Source organism: Amblyomma maculatum, chromosome 3 (genome assembly GCF_055883805.1).
Source record: "Amblyomma maculatum isolate TAMU_Amacu chromosome 3, ASM5588380v1, whole genome shotgun sequence".
In the NCBI taxonomy this organism is placed as follows: Eukaryota; Metazoa; Arthropoda; class Arachnida; order Ixodida; family Ixodidae; genus Amblyomma; species Amblyomma maculatum.
The window spans coordinates 189,445,483-189,466,366 of record NC_139346.1 but is presented as its reverse complement, the minus strand read 5'-3'; positions in this window follow the sequence as shown (position 1 = coordinate 189,466,366).

The following is a 20,884-nucleotide window of genomic DNA, read 5'->3' as shown; positions in this document are numbered from 1 at the left end:
GAATTGTGGTGCTGGCGAAGACTCTTAAGAGTTCCTTGGACTGCCAGAAGATCAAATCAGTCGATATTGTCGACCATAAACCCTGACTGCTCATTGGAGGGTCAAATTCTAAAGTTAAAGCTCAGCTACCTTGGTCATCTGATGAGAAGAGAGGAGTCGCTGGAGAAAGATTTGATGTTGGGAAAGGTTGAGGGTCGCCGGAGAAGGGGTAGGCAGCGAACGCGATGGTTAGATGGCATTCTCGAGGCATTGCAGATGAAGCTATGTGATGTTAAGAAGATAGTGAGAGACCGGAAAGCGTGGCGTGACATGGTCCATAGGGTCACGAAGAGTCGGACACGACTGAACGCCTGAACTGAACTGAACTGAACTGAACTTCTATTGTTAGCCGCCGCCCTTACCGTGTTTCCTTATCAGAACGTAAAATCATAGAAGATAATGTGAATGATATGCTCCGGCGAGACATTATTCGGCCATCAGCTAGCCCCTGGTCATCTCCGGTCGTCTTGGTCAAAAAAAAGGATGGGTCCGTGCGTTTTTGCGTTGATTACCGCGCACTTAACAAAGTCACTCGAAAAGATGTTTACCCTATGCCACGAATTGACGACTCCCTCGACTGTCTTCAGGGCGCCGAATATTTCCCCACTTTGGATTTGCGTTCCGGTTACTGGCAGATACCGATGCACGAAGCCGACAAAGAAAAAACAGCATTCGCTACTCCCGATGGGCTTTACGAATTCAATGTCATGCCTTTTGGACTTTGTAATGCCCCCGCTACGTTTGAGCGCATGATTGACACTGTTCTTAGAGGACTTAAGTGGAAAACATGCTTGTGCTACCTGGACGACATAGTTATTTTCTCTGCGACTTTTTCTGATCATTTATGCCGCCTTGATCAAGTATTAACGTGCCTGGCATCCGCCGGTCTCCAGCTGAACACAAAAAAGTGTAATTTCGCCAAGAAAGAAATCAAGATCCTGGGCCACCTCGTCAGCCGCGATGGCATTCGACCCGACCCTGACAAGCTTGCTGCAGTTTTGAACTTTGCACGCCCTCAGCGGACTAAGGAACTACGCAGTTTCCTTGGCCTGTCTTCGTACTTTCGCCGTTTCATTCGAAATTTCGCTACCATTGCTGCACCGCTGCACCGCCTCCTTACAGACCGTACTACTTTCAATTGGTCCGAAGAATGCGAAAAAGCTTTCCAAACCCTAAAGAATGCCCTCACTTCGGACCCTGTTCTCGCTCACTTCGACGACACTGCTGCCACCATTCTTCACACCGATGCCAGCAGCCTCGGTATCGGCGCCATACTTCTGCAACGTGATACCGCTTCTCGGGAAAAGGTAATTGCGTTTGCCAGTCGAACTCTAACACTAGCGGAACGCAACTACACCATCACTGAGCAAGAGTGCCTAGCCGTCGTTTGGGCAGTTCAGAAATTCCGCCCCTACCTCTACGGCCGCCATTTCACGATCGTTACCGATCACCACGCTCTGTGCTGGTTATCAACCCTCAAAAATTTGACTGGACGCCTGGGCCGTTGGATTCTGCGTTTGCAGGAGTACCACTTTGATGTCATATTCAAATCGGGACGCAAACATCGAGATGCCGATGCTCTTTCCCGCTGCCCGCTATCAGAATCGCCACCTAGTGCTTCCTCGAGCCTTCCTGCGTGCACCCTCGACGTCCCAATGTCGTCCAGAGCCCCAACCTTAACCTGTGCTACTCTTGCCGCTGCTCCAGATCGCTACGCCATTATTTCAAACCAGCGAGCAGATCCCTACTGTATTTCCCTAATCAACCTTCTCACCGGTGCTTCTCACCCTCCTACCGCTAGGATGCGCAGGCAACTCCAAAAGTTCAAACTTGACAACGGCGTGCTCTCCCGTTATATTTATTGCTCCGAAGGCACCCGTTGGGTCCCCGTTATTCCGAGAGCGCTTCGCACCCGTATCCTGGCGGCTTTCCACGATGATGCTACAGCCGGTCACTTAGGCTTTCATAAAACTTACCACCGCGTGAAAGCCCGTTTCTTCTGGCCAGGCCTCGCCTCAAGTGTGGCAAAATACGTCGCCTCTTGTCTGCCATGTCAGCGCCGCAAACGGCCCACTTCTCCTCCTGCTGGCCTACTACAGCCGCTACCTTGCCCTGCTACTCCTTTTGCCGTTGTTGGCATAGACTTATACGGGCCACTTCCATTGTCCGCACGAGGTAATCGCTGGATCGTCACCGCCGTCGACCACCTAACACGCTACGCTGAGACCGCTTCCCTGCCTAATGGCTCAGCACATGAGGTCGCGACCTTCTTTTTGGAATCGCTCGTACTGCGCCATGGGGCCCCTCAAGTGCTTCTCAGCGATCGTGGTCGGACATTTCTGTCGAAGATTGTAGCCGAAGTTATTGAAGCCTCAACCACACATCACAAATTGACCTCCAGCTATCACCCGCAGACCAATGGGTTGACTGAGCGGTTCCACCGCACGCTTTCTGACATGTTGTCTATGTATGTCGACCAGGACCACCGAAACTGGGACGTAATACTTCCTTTTGTTACGTTCGCCTACAATACGGCTGTACAGCGGACCACAGGTTACACCCCGTTTTTCCTCGTTTACGGCCGTTCTCCCGCTACCTTTCTTGACGCCTCTTTTCTTTCTACACATGCCAGTTCCTCATCCTCTCTTCCTGACCAGTTCCTTTCCCGAGTGGCCAAATCACGCCGGCTTGCTCGCGTCAACACGGAAGCTAGCCAGGAAGACCGCAAGTACCGCTATGATGCAACCCATCGCCAAGTTTCGTTCCGTCCCGGCGACGAGGTGTTACTTTGGACCCCATTACGCACTCCTGGCCTTTGTGACAAGTTACAGCGCCGTTACATTGGTCCTTACACAGTTCTTGCAAAAACCTCCCCGGTCAACTATCGCGTCTCCCCTGTTTACCCTCCTCCGGACTGTCGTTACCGTGGCACTGAAGTTGTCCACGTTTCACGTATGAAACCTTTTGTTCGGCGCATTCCTGCGGACTAATTGCGGCCAGGCTGGCCGCTTGAACTGCGCGGGCGAAATAGTGTGAGCACTGTGTGGCGCTTCATCTTCCACACTGCTGAACGTGCTGCTTCTTCATCCTGCTCCCTCTTGTAGATACCCATCGTCATCGCGGAGTGTGTTTGGCTGCAGTGTGCGACCAAGGCTTCAGGTCTGTAATAAAGCCTGATTCCCCAAGTCCGACCTTCGCGTTACCTTACAATATATATATATATATATATATATATATATATATATATATATATATATATATATATATATATATATATATAAACGCACTGCTTCCTAAAATTATATATATACCTATACATATATATAATTTTAGGAAGCAATTCAAGAAGTCCAAGCAAGTTAGCCATTCACAATTCGGCTGGGTTGTATTGCGCTTATAATAGGGATCGATAGAGAAGAAGATAGGAGGATGAGAGAAAAGAATTCACTGCCTGATACGATGGTGCGTGCAGTATTGTGGATTTTATGGAAAGGCCGCTTTTTGCAGCCGCGAAGCGATGCTATGCGAAGCGCTTGAGAAACGCATGGCTGTCATGCGTTTAACAGAGTTATAAAAATAACGAAAGAAAACATTTCAGGACGTGGCTTGCATGCTTTGTTTGTCCACCTATCGACAGAAGGCTGTGCGGGGTTGATTACCTTTCAGGGGACCGCATTCAGAAGTCACGCCCAGCCCATGAGAACAGCACGTGGTTTGTGTGCAACAGTGCAATGTCAGGAGTGCGGCGCCCCGCAGAGAATAAGTCAAGGGAAAAAATCGCTGGCGCCTGACACTCGACAAAGAGGACCTTATTTAATCGAGAAATAAGTACAAAATTGTCACATATCACTAACCGCCTTTTTAACACAAAATTGCGCTCCATGGGACACACTTGTTAGTAAACGAGGATGTGGTTCTTTTCTCGTTCGCATATGCTCTTCGGTGGTTGAAAGACCTCAGCGTTTTTATATTTTTGAACAAATCGATTATATGCTTGCACATCTTTGATTCAATCAGTTATATTCTTGAACAAAGAACAATGAAGTAATGAAATTACAAGAAAGGTATATGTGTTCAAGAATACCGACTTCGAAATGAAGGACGCGATACCTACGTATTATGGCAAACATTCAATGCAAGCGAAACTGAGAATCTGAACCTTGTTATAGTGAACATTTTCTCGGCCTTAGTATAAAAATATAACTAAAATAGAATTAAGACCGGTGAAGTAATGCATAGACACATTATTATGTTATGAGGCTAGTGACCAAATCTCTTGGATTGAACAATATTTTTGGAACATGCAGTCATGTGTCAATATATTATGTTAGTATTGTTCACACAAGTTATGAATGTTGTTTCTGGAGACAAAAGTATTTCAGTCCAGCGTGAAAACGTGTCGTTACGGACACTAACAGGACGAAAGTGAGCCATGCGGCAAATGTATTCTCGGGTTAATAAAGACAGCGATGGGAACCATGTGATATAGGTCAGCATATTGCCCGCAGAATTTGCACCTGCCCGTGAATGTCGGGTCCACGTGCTTTAGTATGGTGGGATTTAGAAAACACCCGGTTTGGAGCCGTCTAAGGTGTCCCTCTTCATATCTGTCGAGACCTTTGCCGGGTCCCGGGTGTGCCCTCTTGTAGAGGCGTAAATGATTTGTAATCTCCGCATAAGTTATGAGCGGGATTGGTATGGTTGCTGCGTTGAACCGGAGGATTGAGCAGAACCTCGGGAGAGGAACGCTCGGGCAGCCGAGTGAGTGGTCTCGTTCCCCTACACCTCCTGGTGACCGGTCACCCATATAACCTGTTTTTTTACTAGTAGCCGATTCCGAATTTTTCGTATGTGCCAATAATATTCTGCGGGCGGGTGGCGCTATTCTACCATTCTACCCTGCACGTAATTTCGGCAGGCCTGTTGCGAGTCCGACATTATATACGCTGCGTCGGAGTGGGTGGCGGCCAGTGCAATCGCCACTTCCTCCAACATTAGCGCGTCGTTAGTTTTTACCGAGAGCCAGTAGGCGCTGCGTAGCGCTGCGACAGAAGGGTGCGGCCATTCGGGGCCCAGCGTTCTTCGGTTGAAAGCCAGAGAAAGGGCTGGAGTCAGAATTAACAAGCACAACAAACTATACAGCAAGAGACGATACAGACGAATACACAGCCTCACAGAAAGGCAATCCAAAGCATGCAACTAAAGAGGCTCTAATATAACACAGAGGTTTCACATCAATGAACAGTGCACGAAAGAGTCAAAACAAGTAAACAGAAATTGTTCACCGGGATGCACTGTCGCAGACCGACGTCTAAAGAGTCGTGATGTGGCCGCCCTGTAGATGTGCACCACTCCCTCGCAGATCAGTGGGCTTGACGAATAGCGGGTTGACCCCGGAATCCGAGCAGTAGCACTTTAATCACTGAAAAGCTCACTGCAACAGTCTGAAACACTGGTCTAACACTGGCTTGCTTACCGAAGCGACGCCAAGGCTGGCGCGCACATGCACATAACTTTAACTGTAGAAGCGTTCTCTATTCCTCCCGTCGATATGCGCGTCGCCATTGGCCAACTCCGGCCGAGCCTTCTGAAGAAATCCAGCTGCTTCTCCCGCTGTGTGAGTCATCGTCAGCGCCGAGTAATGAGAAGGGGAGGACGCCGATGCGCGCAGGGCTACGCGCTTTGCTCACGCGGAAGAGGATACTTTATCCAATGTTCTGGAACGTTCCATGCAGACGACGCGCGCGCTTCCTTCGTGCCGAACTGACTTCATGAAAATGTGCGCCGCTTTCCTGACATTTAGTCATGTGGGGTCACAACGAAGAGCCTTAGATCGGCTATCGGGACTATAGCTCAGTGGCCCCGGGAGTAGTTCTATTCCTCCATGAGGAAAACGAAGAATTGGGCAGTGGTGTGGGCAGGAGCGCTCACGCTTGCCCGCTCCGGCAGCTCAAGGTCAAATGTGCAAGTGAACGACGTGAGAGTTGCAATAATGTTGATGGTGAAACTTTATTTCCAGCGGACACAGACGAACGACCCGAATGGCCGCCTACCGCTTAAACGGCGGCCGCTATCCCTGCAGCAGCGGCGTTTTAAGCCAGCTGGGTGAGCTTGCATGACCTGTGTCCTTGGGTCGGGGCTGAGTAGTAGAGCCGGCCAGTGATCAGAGTCGCGTATGAAGTGGCTCGCGGGTAGGGACTGCGGGGATTTCAAGATCAAATGATTTAGGTCGACTTTGGTATCACACTTTCTGCATTTGTCTGAATAGAGGCCTTCCAAATATAGGCCACGTGGGATTTGGATAAGTATAAATATGAATTTTACGCCACGCTTTCGCCTGGCGTTTGGAGAGCGTTTTGTCCGCAGGAAGGAATTTGTGTCTGGCGAGCAAGTAATTCTGCAGGATTTCTCCATTAGAAAACAACCTGTCCTTGCGGGAATTTATAGCGGGTGGGCAGCACGACCCAGCTCGGCGGGACATTCTTGAGCTAGGTTATGAGCCGCCTCATTAACAGTAAGGGAGGCATGAGCAGGCGTCCAGATTAAGCGAATGCACCGTGGGGGCTGACAATTTTCCAGAATAAGCGCTGCTTGCTAGGAGATTTTTCCCAACGTGTAATTACGTATCGCCAGTTTTGAGTCGCTGACTATCGTTCCTGCCGAGGATCCCGCATCGACTAGATCAACGGCTGATGCTTCTTCAACATATGTGTGTTGAGTACGTATAGAGCCCCCATTTATGACTGTACCATGTTCTGTGGTGACCACAGCTACCACCTTTTCACCCAAGGAATCTTCTGCATCGACATACGCTAAAGATTTATCATTGAGAAAACGTTTGACTAATGATTTGGCTCTCTTCTACCCCTGAAACAAACGGGAAAAAAGCCGTTCCTTGTGACTTTCCTCTGCTATCCAAGTTTATGGAGGGGGGAGGGGGCTGAACTGAGCTGAATTTTACGGCGATGCAAGGAAGAAAGGCTAATATGTATACACTGCGTTCGTTTACCTACGTTCAGCTGACTGAGTGCCCGTTAAATGACCATATAATGCACATTGCCAAAAATTTTGTTGAGGTCTAGCGCTAATACGGCTTTCGTAAGGTAAGGAATTTTGGGATGTAGTGTTCTCTTTTATCTGGAGCATTGGATCCTAGTGAAGAGTTTGGCTTGGAAGCCGAAAATTCCGTCCCGGTATCGGCGATTTTCTTCTATGTATATTGTGAATTTTAAGGAATACATACTCCAGGAGCTTTCCAATACAGAGAGTCAGGAAAATTCGTCGGAGGTTACTGAGGCTTAGGGTTTTGCCTGCTACTGGGATAAATGTTGTCTTGCATGCTCCCATTCGGCAGGAAGGGGTTTCGGCGGGGCTGACTAATAAATTCAGTGAGCGATGTGATTGAATTTTATATTAATATAAGCGTCATGGAATTTTATTTGTGCTTCCATCTGTCTGGCTTTGAGGTATCCGAAGCTGGTGAAGCATCTACCACCACTCTTCCTTGATGAATTACGTCTTCAGTATGGTAAGACTGCGGTAATTTCAGACAGGAAATTGAGCACGCTCTAAAACAGCGTCCCTATTAGTCCTAATTAGCAGATCCTGCTGACACTTGCACTGGCTGTACAGCGCTTGACGAAGGCATATGCGCAGGAGGCTGCGGGTGATTTTCAGAATTTTTTTGAACGATGTTATAACAAGTCTTGACAGTATACATTGTGTTCCAATAGAAACATCTCCTTGTGTTCGAGGTTTAGTTAGAGGAGGATAAGTAAATTACTTTTGTAGATGCCTGTTAACTAGCGTGTCAGGACAGCTATTAAAGAAAAAATTCCTTGTGTGGCATGCGCCACTTTCCCCCCAATAAAATGAACACAGAAACACTCGGTGAGTATTCCATATATGGCTCTATTGGTTCATTCGAGCGGGTCTGTTAGCTACAGTTGACATCTTTATTGGAAACCATACCGAATGGGCACGGCTAGGGCATCTACATGCTGGCGTAAGCTCACTACTGTCACCCGCCGTAAAGACCGCTAGCAGGACATTCCTCTAGGGGTTCCCTACGGTCAACAGCAACGGCGGCAGTGTTTTGATGATGGGAGAAACGAAAGACGTACTTGTACTGTGCGAAATAATTACATGTTCGGCACGATCCAGCGCGATCGAAATACCCACCAAGCATCTAGGCAGTTACTGCACCTTTGCTCTCCACAAAATCTCAAAATCAATTTCCCTTTTTTCTCCGGCACACGTATGATTGTAGCTTCAACGACGCAGTGCGAATGAACGACTAACCATAACATTTGTGAAGCAAAAAAAAAAAAAAACGCAAAAATCATGATCTCAATTAATCAGAACAATTTGTGGCTTTGATTAACGAGGGTGCGATTGACAGTCTTTGCTGCATCACATAATAAAACTCTGCAGGCAGTAGTCCATATTATTTATGTAAATCGTAGGGCACCTAGAACTATTAGAGCAATTTACATTCTTTGTAAGGGCCAAAATTGAAGCTGTTATTCAAAACCGCAACATTCTGCAGTTAGAAAACTATCGAGAGGCGGACATTTACATCTGGCGACACTGTTGAAAATTGATGCGCTGTTGGTACTCAATAACTGTCAATTGTATGATTTATAAAATGCATGAAATATCCGTGCTCTATATGCAAAAGAGTAGTGTGACTAAAATTTTAAATGGCCCGAATAAGTCTAGGATATACCTTGCTGTTCTCCTCTACGGTACGCAGTTGATTAACAATAAAGATGATTTAGTCTAGCGGACACACATTAACACAGATGAACATCGCATTAGCGATTACCGCAATCCCTCAGATCCAGGTGGAGATCACATCTGTCGGCCTGTGTGCGGTGGACCGGTAGCGCCAGTATAAATCTGCGCTAATGCGTCCCAGTAGGGTTGAATATCTGTAACGAAGAGCAACAGCAAGTAAACTAGAGGCACAGGCTGGCGGCACCACTGGTGGCTGTCAACTGCTGGCGCTATTGATCCAGTTGGAATTGTGATCGATCCGCGGCCCCATAGTGTACTATTGGTTGGCTGCCTCAAATTTTGGCTTTTCGGTCTGATTTAGTGCTGGTGCACACGGAGAATATCCTGATCATCCATGCTTGCCGTCTCGTAGGCGAAGACATTCGAGGAAGTGATAACCACCAGCATGCAGCAGGGCGAAGAGGCCAGTCACGGGCATTTCTAATGACACGAAGGCATACACCTTCGGGTCTTAGTCTTGTTGTTTCCTTTTCTGAACAAAACGATGTCGTCAGTTTAGACATTGATTTGAACAAACGAAGCCTTCCCAGATACGATCTGATGACCTCTTTCTTGCTTACCTTTGCGGAAGAGAGTAGCATGGCACAGCCTGTAGCGTTAACTCTTACGCAGTTCATGCAAATCGTTCCTTCAGCTTCTCTCCCGATGAAAATCCTAGGTACAAGAGAAATGTGATGGCTACAGAGTATAAAATAGCACTGAACAAGGGTTGAGGGTTAAGTCCAGTCCAGTACACTCTGAAAATATGTGACTGTCCCTCAAAAATGCAAATATTAGCTGTCATTTGTTACCTTCTATTCTAGTTGAGCGCATTCTCATATATTACAAATCTCGATCTTGTTCTTTCGTCACTGGCTTCTCTCAATTACGGCATGCGTGTGCATTTTGCCCCCGTGGTCAATCCGTAAGCAACCGTCGCTTGTCTTGAGCTATAGGGGATGAGATATCATCAAACTAAATCTCCCATTTTCAACAGCCTCACCTTAAATGTCTCATATTCTTGGAAGACCCCGCCGGGGTGGCGCAGTGGTTAGAGTGCTCATGCACTACTGTTCTCAAGGATGCGGGATCGAATCCCGGCCTCGGCGGCTGTTTTTCGATGCAGGCGAAAAGTAAGACGCCCATGTGCTGTGCGATGCCGGTGCACGTTAAAGAACCCCAGGTGGTCGAAATTTCTGGAGTCCACTACTAAGGCGTTTCACATAGCCTGAGTCACTTTGAGACTTTAAACCCCCAAATCAAACCAAACCAGGATTCTTGGAAGATCTAGGGCACATATTCGGGGAAGCCCGCATACTGACGGGCGGTATCGTTGATAACACGGCTGCCCCTTTTTGCTGTTTTTTAAATCCTTGTGCCCTTGTGCTTTTGAATTCTTGTTTATTCTTGTGTATTCTTTAATTCTTGGCTGAAAGTGCGTTGGGAATAACTATTCATGAAAGAAATTGGGCTTAATAATTTTGATGCTAGCTTGCGCTGCATACTTATATTGTCTTTGATACAATATGTGTGCATGCTGCTATGAAACTTATTTAACTCTCACCCTGCATTGGCAAAAAGGTATTAGCAGAATTCATAAATCATACCGACACGAATATCAGCCTGTGATACTATATTGGTGTCAAAGCGAACATTTTCTCTAAAAAACAGAAAATCGGCATCGCAGAATGCGATTGTAAAGACTTCACCAGTGCCGCTATCGCTTCTTCTCGCAGAGATAGTCCCTGCCATAACCTCATCTATTCTATGTCCCTAGCAAAATATCCCGTTAGAAACGAGAAACGTGAGCAATAAGAACAGGCGTTCAAAGATAGTCGATGGGGAAGAAAATTTATTTGCAAATGTTCCTCACCTCGGCCGCGGATGAGCTGAAGAAAGGGATTCGGTGTCATGGAATATTCCTTAACTTTTGCCCCTGAGACAAGCCTGTCTCATCATCATCATCAGCCTGATTATACCCACTGCAGGGCGAAGGCCTCTCCCATATTTCTCCACTTAACCCGGTTCTGTGCTAGCTGCATCCACTTGACCCCTGCGAACTTCTTAATCTCATCCGCCCACCTAACTTTCTGGCGCCCCCTGCTGACTGAAGCCTGTCTGATTCAATGAAAAACTTTACTCAGTTATATATATATATATATATATATATATATATATATATATATATATATATATATATATATATATATATATATATATATATATATATATATTGATACGAACTATAGTCGACGACGAAGCGGAGACAATCAGTGGCTAGTTGACGTAGACGATGAAGTGGTTGCTAGTTGGCGTAGACGACGAAGTTGGTTTCCTGGAACCGCGCTCAGACCGCTGCTCGGACCGCTCTCGGACTTCAGCAGTCTTCTAGGCTCAGGGCGCTGCCTGAAAGTTTGGCTCAATACCCGTTACAGTCTGGTGGAGGTGCTGGGAGCGCTTTTCCACGTTTACACGCTTCACGACGGATCTGACATCGGTCCACCAGCGACTCAGTCGCCGCCTCCGCGGACGTTGGGCCCCTTTCCACCCCTACGAGGATCACGCAGCCGCAACTCTCGAGCCACCTCGACATGGCCACTGATCCCAGGCTCTCAGATCCGATCCTTTGCCACCCGCCGCGAACACCACCATCTTTTCACAGCGACGTCTTCGAAGACGCTGAGGATTGGCTGGCGACCTTCGAGTGAGTGGCTCGGTACAACGGCTGGAGTGACGAGCGAAAGCTCAATAATGTTTACTTCGCCCTAGAAGAGTCTGCGCGTACGTGGTTCGAAAACCACGAGGGCGCCCTTACCACCTGGCAAGCATTTTGCCGTGAACTTCTGACCACCTTCCCAAACGCCGACCGCGAGAAAGCTGAAGCTGCACTTCAGTCCAGAAACCAGCGGCCAAATGAAAGTGTACGCATGTTCTGTGAAGACATGACCCGTCTTTTCCAGCGCGCAGACCCTAATATGAAAGAGGAGACGAAGCTTCGCCACCTCATGCGTGGAGCTGTTTGCGGGCCTTGTTCGCAGTCCACCCCGTACCGTTGCTGAATTCCTCGCGGAAGCAACGACCATGGAAACGACGCTCCAACAACGGGCCCGGCAGTACAACCGAGATGTCAGCAGCCTGGCCCCAGATGTTTTTTCGTCTTGCCATGGAGGAGGTGTGGACGCCTTACGTGACCTCATTCGGTCGGTTGTTCGAGAGGAACTCCAACGTTTCCGTCTGCCTCAGAGTGCGCCAGTGACATCACTGACCGAAGTCGTCAGAGATGAAGTACGCCAGGCTGCTCGTGAATTCCCAGTCACCAACGTACTGCAGCGCGTCGATGAAATGCCCACGCACACATTCGTTGTTCGTCAGGCAGCTGCCTACGATCCTGTCGCTATCATGCCTCCACGGGTCGACGACAAACGAACGTACGCGTTCGTTGCACGTCAAGCAGCTGCCTGTGGGCCTAGTGACCCGACACCGGTGGTTAGCCACATCAGACCGTATGACGCATCGGCTCAAGTTGTGGTGCCTGTCACACGCCCTCGCAAGTCGGACGTGTGGCATACGCGGGACCGCAGGCCAATCTGCTACCACTGCGGGGAGGCCGGCCACCTTTACCGTGCATGCCCGTATCGCCGAGTGGGACTTCGCGGCTTCGCACCCGATGCGCCCTGTCCACAGAACGGCGAACGGCCGCTCGAAATAGAAGCTCATCTGTCGGCCAGTCAGAGGCCTGGGAGATACAGGCGCTATGGCTCAGGATCGTCATCTCCGCTGCGGCACCGTTCCCCAAGCCCTCGCAGAACGCCAGCAAAACTGAGCGGCGTTCTCAAAGTCCACACCGGGAAAACTAATTCCAGCGGTCTCCGGAGGCAGGGCCGCTGCTGTCGGAAACATTGAAGATCCTCCGCCGCCGATACACCGATACGCTGATTTCTCACAGGGGCAGGGTAGCGACAGCATCCGACGCGCTACTTCTGATTTGTGCGTGACACTTGACGGAACTGACACGATCGCTCTACTTGACACCGGTGCAGACTATTCAGTGATGAGCCACGCCCTCGCCCAGGAATTGAGCAAAGTTGTGACGCCATGGTTGGGCCCCAGCATTCGCACGGCTGGAGGTCACCTCATTAGCCCGGCCGGAAGGTGCACAGCCCGAATCGGCATCCGCGGTTTGGTCTACATCGGGGAATTCGTTGTCTTGCGCGAATGTTCGAGAGATTTGATTCTGGGGCTCGACTTTCTGCAGGCAAACGGTGCTGTGATCGACCTACACGAGGCACGAGTCACATTCTCGACTAAACAGGCAGTGGCACGCCTCGACACCCGCAATCCCTGTAGCCATGCTCTGCGTATTGTGGAGGATGATGTCACGGTGCCACCACGGTGCAGTGTCGTAATGCGCGTGCAGAATGACCTATTTCATGACTTTGAGGGCATGGCGGAGGGTCATATTCCGCTGCTGCTGGAGAAGGGTCTCATTGTTGCCCGAGGTCTCGTTCACCTACGGGATGGCTGCACTATCGTTCTGCTCACCAACGTTTCGAACGAATTTCAGCACCTCGTCAAAGGCACGATGATCTCCTTCCTCCAAGACGTCGCGGAGTGTCCACATTTGTGCACCGTGGAAGAAGCCCTTCAAGATGACACTGGACCTCGCCATGTTCTGCCACCCGTCAAAATAAACACCGAGTTATCACCGGCTCAGAAGGATCTGCTTTCGGCTGTCTTTGCAGATTTTGCAGACTGCTTCGCAACGTCTTCCAAAGTGGGCCGAACTCCGGTCGCCAAGCACCGTATAATAACAGACGAGACCACGCGCCCCGTATGCCAATGCCCATACCGCGTTTCTCCAACGGAACGAGCAGCGATTCAGAGACAGGTCACCGAAATGCTTTCCGACGATGTCATTCAGCCGTCTACAAGCCCGTGGGCTTCGCCGGTTGTTCTCGTCAGAAAGAAGGACAATACTCTGCGGTTCTGTGTCGATTACAGAAAACTTAATCTCGTCACTAAAAAGGACGTTTACCCACTTCCCCGCATAGACGACGCACTCGATCGACTGCGAGATGCACGATACTTCTCGTCGCTAGACCTAAAAAGTGGGTACTGGCAAATAGAAGTGGATGAGAGAGACCGGAAGAAGACGGCTTTCGTGACACCCGATGGCTTGTATGAGTTTAAGGTGCTACCGTTCGGCCTATGTTCGGCACCGGCCACGTTCCAACGCATGATGGACACCGTTCTGTCCGGTTTGAAGTGGCAGTCGTGTTTGGTTTACCTGGACGATGTCGTCATATTTTCGACCACCTTCGACCAACACCTAGAAAGGTTACGCCTTGTGTTAAAAGCTCTCCGAGACGCCAATCTGACAATCAAACCGGAGAAATGTCACTTCGGCTTTGAGGAACTTCGCTTCCTTGGTCACGTGGTCAGCGCAAAAGGTGTTCGCCCGGACCCTGAAAAGACAGCTGCCGTTTCTGGTTTTCCGCACCCTACTGACAAGAAAGCGGTTCGACGGTTCTTAGGTTTGTGCTCCTATTACAGACGCTTTGTACGAGATTTTTCGCACATCGCAGAACCGCTAACCACACTGACTCGAGATGACACGCCGTTCCTGTGGGGAAGTGAACAAGAGGCCGCTTTCCTTGAGCTTCGCAGCCGCCTACAGAATCCTCCGATACTAGGCCATTTTGACGAAAACGCCGCAACTGACGTTTGCACTGATGCCAGCAACGTTGGGGTTGGTGCAGTGCTAATTCAGTGGCAAGACGGTGCAGAACGGGTCATCGCTTACGCGAGCCGAACACTTACCCGCTCCGAAACCAACTATTCAACAACTGAGAAAGAATGTCTGGCGGTAATATGGGCCCTCACTAAGTTCCGACCATACCTCTACGGCCGACCTTTCCGCGTTAAAAGCGACCACCATTCATTATGCTGGCTCGCGAGCCTCAGAGACTCCTCAGGACGATCGGCTAGATGGAGCCTTAGATTACAAGAGTATGACGTAACAGTCGTATACAAATCAGGACGGAAGCATCAGGATGCTGACTGTCTGTCGCGCTCGCCCATCGCCATATGTCCAGAAGAAACGGCCGATGATTTTTTCTTTCTGGGGCTTATTAGTACAACCCAAATGGCGCAGCTGCAGAGAATGGACCCAGAGTTATCGTCACTCGTGGACTATCTGCAGGGCATCGACGCCCGTATTCCCCGTGTTTTTCATCGTGGGCTTCAAACGTTCACTCTGCGTGGTAACGTGCTCTACAAGCGAAATTTTGCTAACAGTGAAGAGACGTTTCTCCTTGTTGTGCCCTCCGAGTTGCGCCGAGATATATTAAGTGCCTGTCATAATGAACCCACCGCCGGCCACCTGGGGGTGAGCCGTACACTTGCACGAATTCATCAAAAGTATTTCTGGCCCAGGTTACTCCCATCGGTGCGGGCTTATGTACGCTCATGTCGTGACTGCCAACGTCGCAAGTCTCCGCCATTGAAACCCGCTGGATTTCTTCAGCCTATTGCTCCGCCGAAGACCCCTTTCCATCAAGTGGGCATGGATATTCTCGGTCCTTTTCCGAAGTTCTCGTCTGGCAACCGTTGGGTAGTCGTCGCGACAGACTACCTAACACGGTACGCAGAGACCGCGTCTCTTGTTAAAGGTACTGCAGCCGAAGTTGCTCAGTTTTTCGTTCATAACATTGTCCTACGCGATGGCGCCCCCGCCGTGGTAATCACTGACCGTGGAACAGCTTTTACGGCTCGCCTAATCCGGATGGTCATGACTCTGACTCACACTAGCCATCGACGTGCGACGGCGTATCACCCTCAGACCAACAAGCTGGTGGAGCGCCTCAATCGCACCCTCACCGACATGATTTCTATGCATGTGGACGCAGAACATCGCACCTGGGATGCGATTTCGCCCTATATAACTTTCGCGTACAATACCGCCACTCAAGAGACGAAACGACTGACCCCGTTCCAACTTGTCTTCGGTCGCCAAGTGAGCACGCCGTTGGATGCCATGATGCCAGTTAGTCCTTCTTGCGGCTCTGACGCCGAACTTGACGCCGACATCTTTGTTCAGCGTGCTGAGGAAGCGCGGCAACTAGCACGCCTCAGAATTCACCGACAACAGGCGAATGACGCTGCTCGGTATAACCTCAGCCGAAGAATCGTCACTTACGAACCGGGCGACCTCGTCTGGGTTTGGACACCTGTTCGTCATCGCGGCCTATCTGAAAAATTACTGCGCCGATACTTCGGCCCTTACGAGATTGTTCGCCGTATCAGTGAAGTCACCTACGCCGTTGTTCCCGTAGCTTCAGCTCCATCCCGAAGGCCACAGCGTCCTGAAGTCGTGCACGTGGTTCGGCTGAAGCCCTATCATGATCGTACATGACTGAACTTTTCGTCAACGCCGCTGGGTCCTTGTGACACTTAGTGCACCCTTTCGCTGACTTCTTCCTAGTAGCACCTTGCCGCATCGAGTCGATGCTACAGAGGAGGGGGGCAGTGATACAAACTATAGTCGACGACGAAGCGGAGGCAATCAGTGGCTAGTTGACGTAGACGATGAAGTGGTTGCTAGTTGGCGTAGACGACGAAGTTGGTTGCCTGGAACCGCGCTCAGACCGCTGCTCGGACCGCTCTCGGACTTCGGCAGTCTTCTAGGCTCAGGGCCTGAACGTTTGGCTCAATACCCGTTACATCATCATCATCATCAGCCTGATTATACCCACTGCAGGGCGAAGGCCTCTCCCATACCCGTTACAATATATTGTCACGCACTTCCCGCGGTCCTTATTGAAGGAAGATGAGGTTTGGTGGAATAAGCAGAAGAGGACGAGGAAGCTGGGTCTGTCCGCTGTGGTGTGCTAATCTCCAGCGTATCCTACCATCTGTGTAAATAAACATCGTAACAAGTGTGGTGGAGTTTGCGGGCTACAGATCACCACGGAACCTCTCCTACTTCGCCGGAGCAGACGAATTGCTGGGCTACCCCCCTTCGGACGGAGATGGCGCAAGCAGATGGTTCAACGCAGCCCACACCAGCAGCTCATCCGACCACCGCACAGCCTTATCGGGAACCCCGGTACTTCTATGGCAAGCCCGGGGAAGACGTGGATGACTGGCTCACCCACTACAATCGGGTGAGCAAATACAACCGCTGGGATGCGACTACCAAGTTGGCGAATGCGGTATTTTTTCTTGAAGAAACTGCGCTAACATGGTTTGACAATCATGAAGCATCTCTTACCACCTGGGATTGCTTCATGGAAGAAATGAGAGCGGGATTTGGTGATGCCGATGCTCGAAAAAAGAGCGCCGAACAGACTCTGGCTCAACGAGCGCAAGTACCGGGGGAGACCTGCACAACTTACATAAAAGAAGTCCTCAAGCTGTGCAGAATAGTCGATGCTCGGATGACTGAGGAAGACAGAGTGGGTCATCTCCTGAAAGGAATAGCGCAAGACGTGTACAACTTTCTTATCTGCAGGGACGATTTGAATACCACCGCTGATGTAACACGACACTGCCGCACGTTTGAATCTTTGAAGCGACGCCATATCATTCCGAAGTTTGGTCGGCTGCCTAATGTGACAACTGTCGCTAGTGTGGATGTGTCTGAAACGACAAGCCTGGCAGATACAATCCGCCAGATCGTCCGCGAAGAGCTTCGGAGGCATCAAGATATTGGGGGCCACATCAGACCCGTCTGCAGTGGCACCTCTTCGACAGACAATAGCCCATCTTCTACCTGTTGTGCTCCCTCGGTTACGTCTCCTTCGGACACCCGATACTCTGCTGCTCATCGCCCGAACATCCAACCTCTTACCATCAATGCCTACAACAGCGAGCACTCTCGTTTTCCTCGTCGACCACATCCACAGCATGAAACGTTTAATACAAGCGACGATGAGCCTTATTCATCGAACGAACGTGAGCCGCCAGTGTGTTATGCCTGCGGAATGATCGGCCACATTTCCCGCTTTTGCCGCAACCGCCGTCCGTACCAGCAGTATCGCCGACAGTGGGTGAACTCTCGTACAAGGCTTCCTGCTGACAATGATGATTCATATAGAACACCTGGCCGGAATGAGTACAGTGCAACAGCTAGCCGACAAGAACGCAGAATGGTGCTGAACCGAAACGAATCACCGGCCTCTGACCGTAGCCTGACACCACCATCTCGGCGCCTACGACGCTCCCTTTCTCCCCGACGAAGGTCGCCACCTCCGGGAAACTAGTTAGTGCGGCCGATGGAGGTGAGGTCGCAAATGATTCTAGCTTACCCATGCCTCTACCCATTTCGATGTTAAAAAACCGAATTGAAGTGTTTGTGGACGGTGTACGTGCTATGGCGTTGTTGGACACAGGTGCAACTATTTCTATTATAAGTCTCGCTTTTAAAAACTGCCTTGGTCGTAAAATTATGTTTGCTTGGGATAGTGCGACAACATTATGTGGTGTTGGTGGCGAACCGCTTAACCCACTTGGAGTCTGTTCCGTGAAGCTTGTTATCGCCGGCCACACATTCCGAACTGAATTCGCAGTACTTACTCGATCAACGCATGACGTAATTCTTGGACTCAATTTTCTGGAGCAATGTGGGGCCACTCTCGACTTTCGCAATGGAGACATTTCTGTGAGCACTCGAATTGAATCTGCTTTGCGTGAAAATTCGCGGACCCATCCTAGCACGCTTTCGGTTTCGGAAGACATAGTCATTCCTGCAATGTCAGCAGAGTTTATACGAGTTGTTAGTTCCAGCTGTGCCAGTGATGCGTTCGACGCTGTGGTTGAACCACTCCCCCTAAATTGCGCGAAGAAAAGTATTCTGATTCCCCGCTGCATCATCTCAGTCATGAATGGCCATTCTTCTTTGTAGACGACTAACTGCTCTAACGAACCTGTTGTATTACCACGTGGTCTAAAACTTGCCAACTTTGACGAAGACACTTTTAAATCAGTGGCCGTGCTCAGCACAGACAATTCCCAGCCTACCGCATGCTCAGAAGAAGATGAGACAAACTTTCTTGCCATGATTAACAAATCCCTGCCAACAAGTGACCGTTACAGTTTAGTGGAAGTTCTGGCGAAACATACTGCGGCTTTAGATTTCTCTCGGGACTCGCCACCACGGATTCCCATTTCCCGTACTCAGCACCGAATCAATACAGGAACTGCTGATCCAATCCGCCAGAAGCCTTATCGTGTATCCCCATCAGAGCGCCAAACAATCGAAGAACAAGTTCGTGACATGCTGCATAAGGGCATCATTCAGGAATCGTCCAGTCCGTGGGCTGCCCCTGTGATTCTAGTCAAAAAGAAAGATGGCACATGGCGATTTTGTGTTGATTATCGACATCTGAAAACTATTACCAAGAAGGACGTGTATCCCCTGCCACGTATTGATGACGCCATTGATTGCTTACATTCCGCCTCCTATTTTTCCTCAGTCGACCTGCGATCAGGCTATTGGCAGATCCCCATGCACCCGGAAGATAAAGAAAAGACGGCATTCATCACCCCAGACGGGCTGTATGAATTTAATGTGATGCCGTTTGGACTATTTAACGCTCCAGCCACGTTCGAAATATTCATGGATACAATTTTGCGCGGGCTGAAGTGGCACATTTGTATGTGTTATTTGGACGATGTAGTGATATTCGGGACAACTTTTCATGAACACAACAGTCGATTAGAGATTCCCTTGGAGTGTATTGAGAAAGCTGGTCTGGTACTCAATTCCAAGAAATGTCGTATTGGGGAACGCCAGACTGTGGTACTTGGACATCTGATAGACAAGGATGGAATCAGGACTGATCCGAAAAAGATCGAAGCTGTCACTTGTTTTAAACCGCCGAAATCGTTAAAACAGCTCAGGAGTTTTTTGGGGCTTTGCTCCTATTTTCGGCGTTTTGTTCCGAAGTTTGCTGATCTAGCATATCCCCTTACTTGTCTTCTGCAAAAAGATGTGCCTTTCAAGTGGACTGCCGATTGTGACTCCGCCTTTCGTCAGTTAAAGTTTATTTTGACATCAGGACCAGTACTACGCCACTTCTGTCCATCAGCTCCAACAGAACCTCACACTGACGCCAGCGCAGTTGGAATTGGTGCTGTGCTCATACAGCGCCACAATGGCGATGAACATGTCGTTGCATATGCAAGCCGTTCTTTCAGCAAGGCTGAGCGTAATTACACTGTAACTGAACAGGAATGCTTACCTGTTGTATTCGGTGTGCAACGGTTTAGGTCATATCTTTATGGATGTGCATTTAAAATTGTGACGGACCATCATTCCTTATGTTGGCTTGTAAACCTTCGTGACCCCTGTGGACGCCTTGCGCGGTGGGCTTTGCGCCTTCAAGAATTCAATTTTACTGTGTCTTTTAAGAGTGGTCATAAGCACGGTGATGCTGACTGCTTGTCACGGTTGCCACTTGAAACTACTGATTGCGACAATGAGGTCCTGGATGAATATATAGCTGCTATCTCTACAAGTTTCCCTGATGTTGGCGAATTCAAGATTGCGCAGCGGCACGACAACGAGTTGGCGCCGCTTTTTGAGGCAGCAAGTTCCCGGAACCCTAAGACCTCATTCTGCATTCGTGACGGTGTACTATACAGGAAGAACTATTCGTCAGTAGGTGCGCGGCTTCTTCTGGTAGTTCCTACAAGTCTTAGGTGTCAGGCTCTTCGGGTAATGCACGACGATGCCACAGCTGGACACTTGGGTTTCGCGAGGACATTGCACAGGACTAAGGAACGTTTTTATTGGCCGAAGATGCGTCAAACTACTCAACGTTATGTGGCCAGCTGCCTCCAGTGCCAGCGCTTCAAGCACCCAACCTGCTCACCGCCGGGTCATCTTCAGCCTATAACGCCACCACGAACCCCATCGAACAGGCAGGAATTGATCTTCTAGGACCGTTTCCCCGTTCCTCCAACGGAAACCGCTGGGTCATAGTGTGCGTAGACTACCTTACGCGGTACTGTGAAACTGCTGATATACTGTCAGCCACTGCTTCTGATGTCTCGGCGTTCCTAC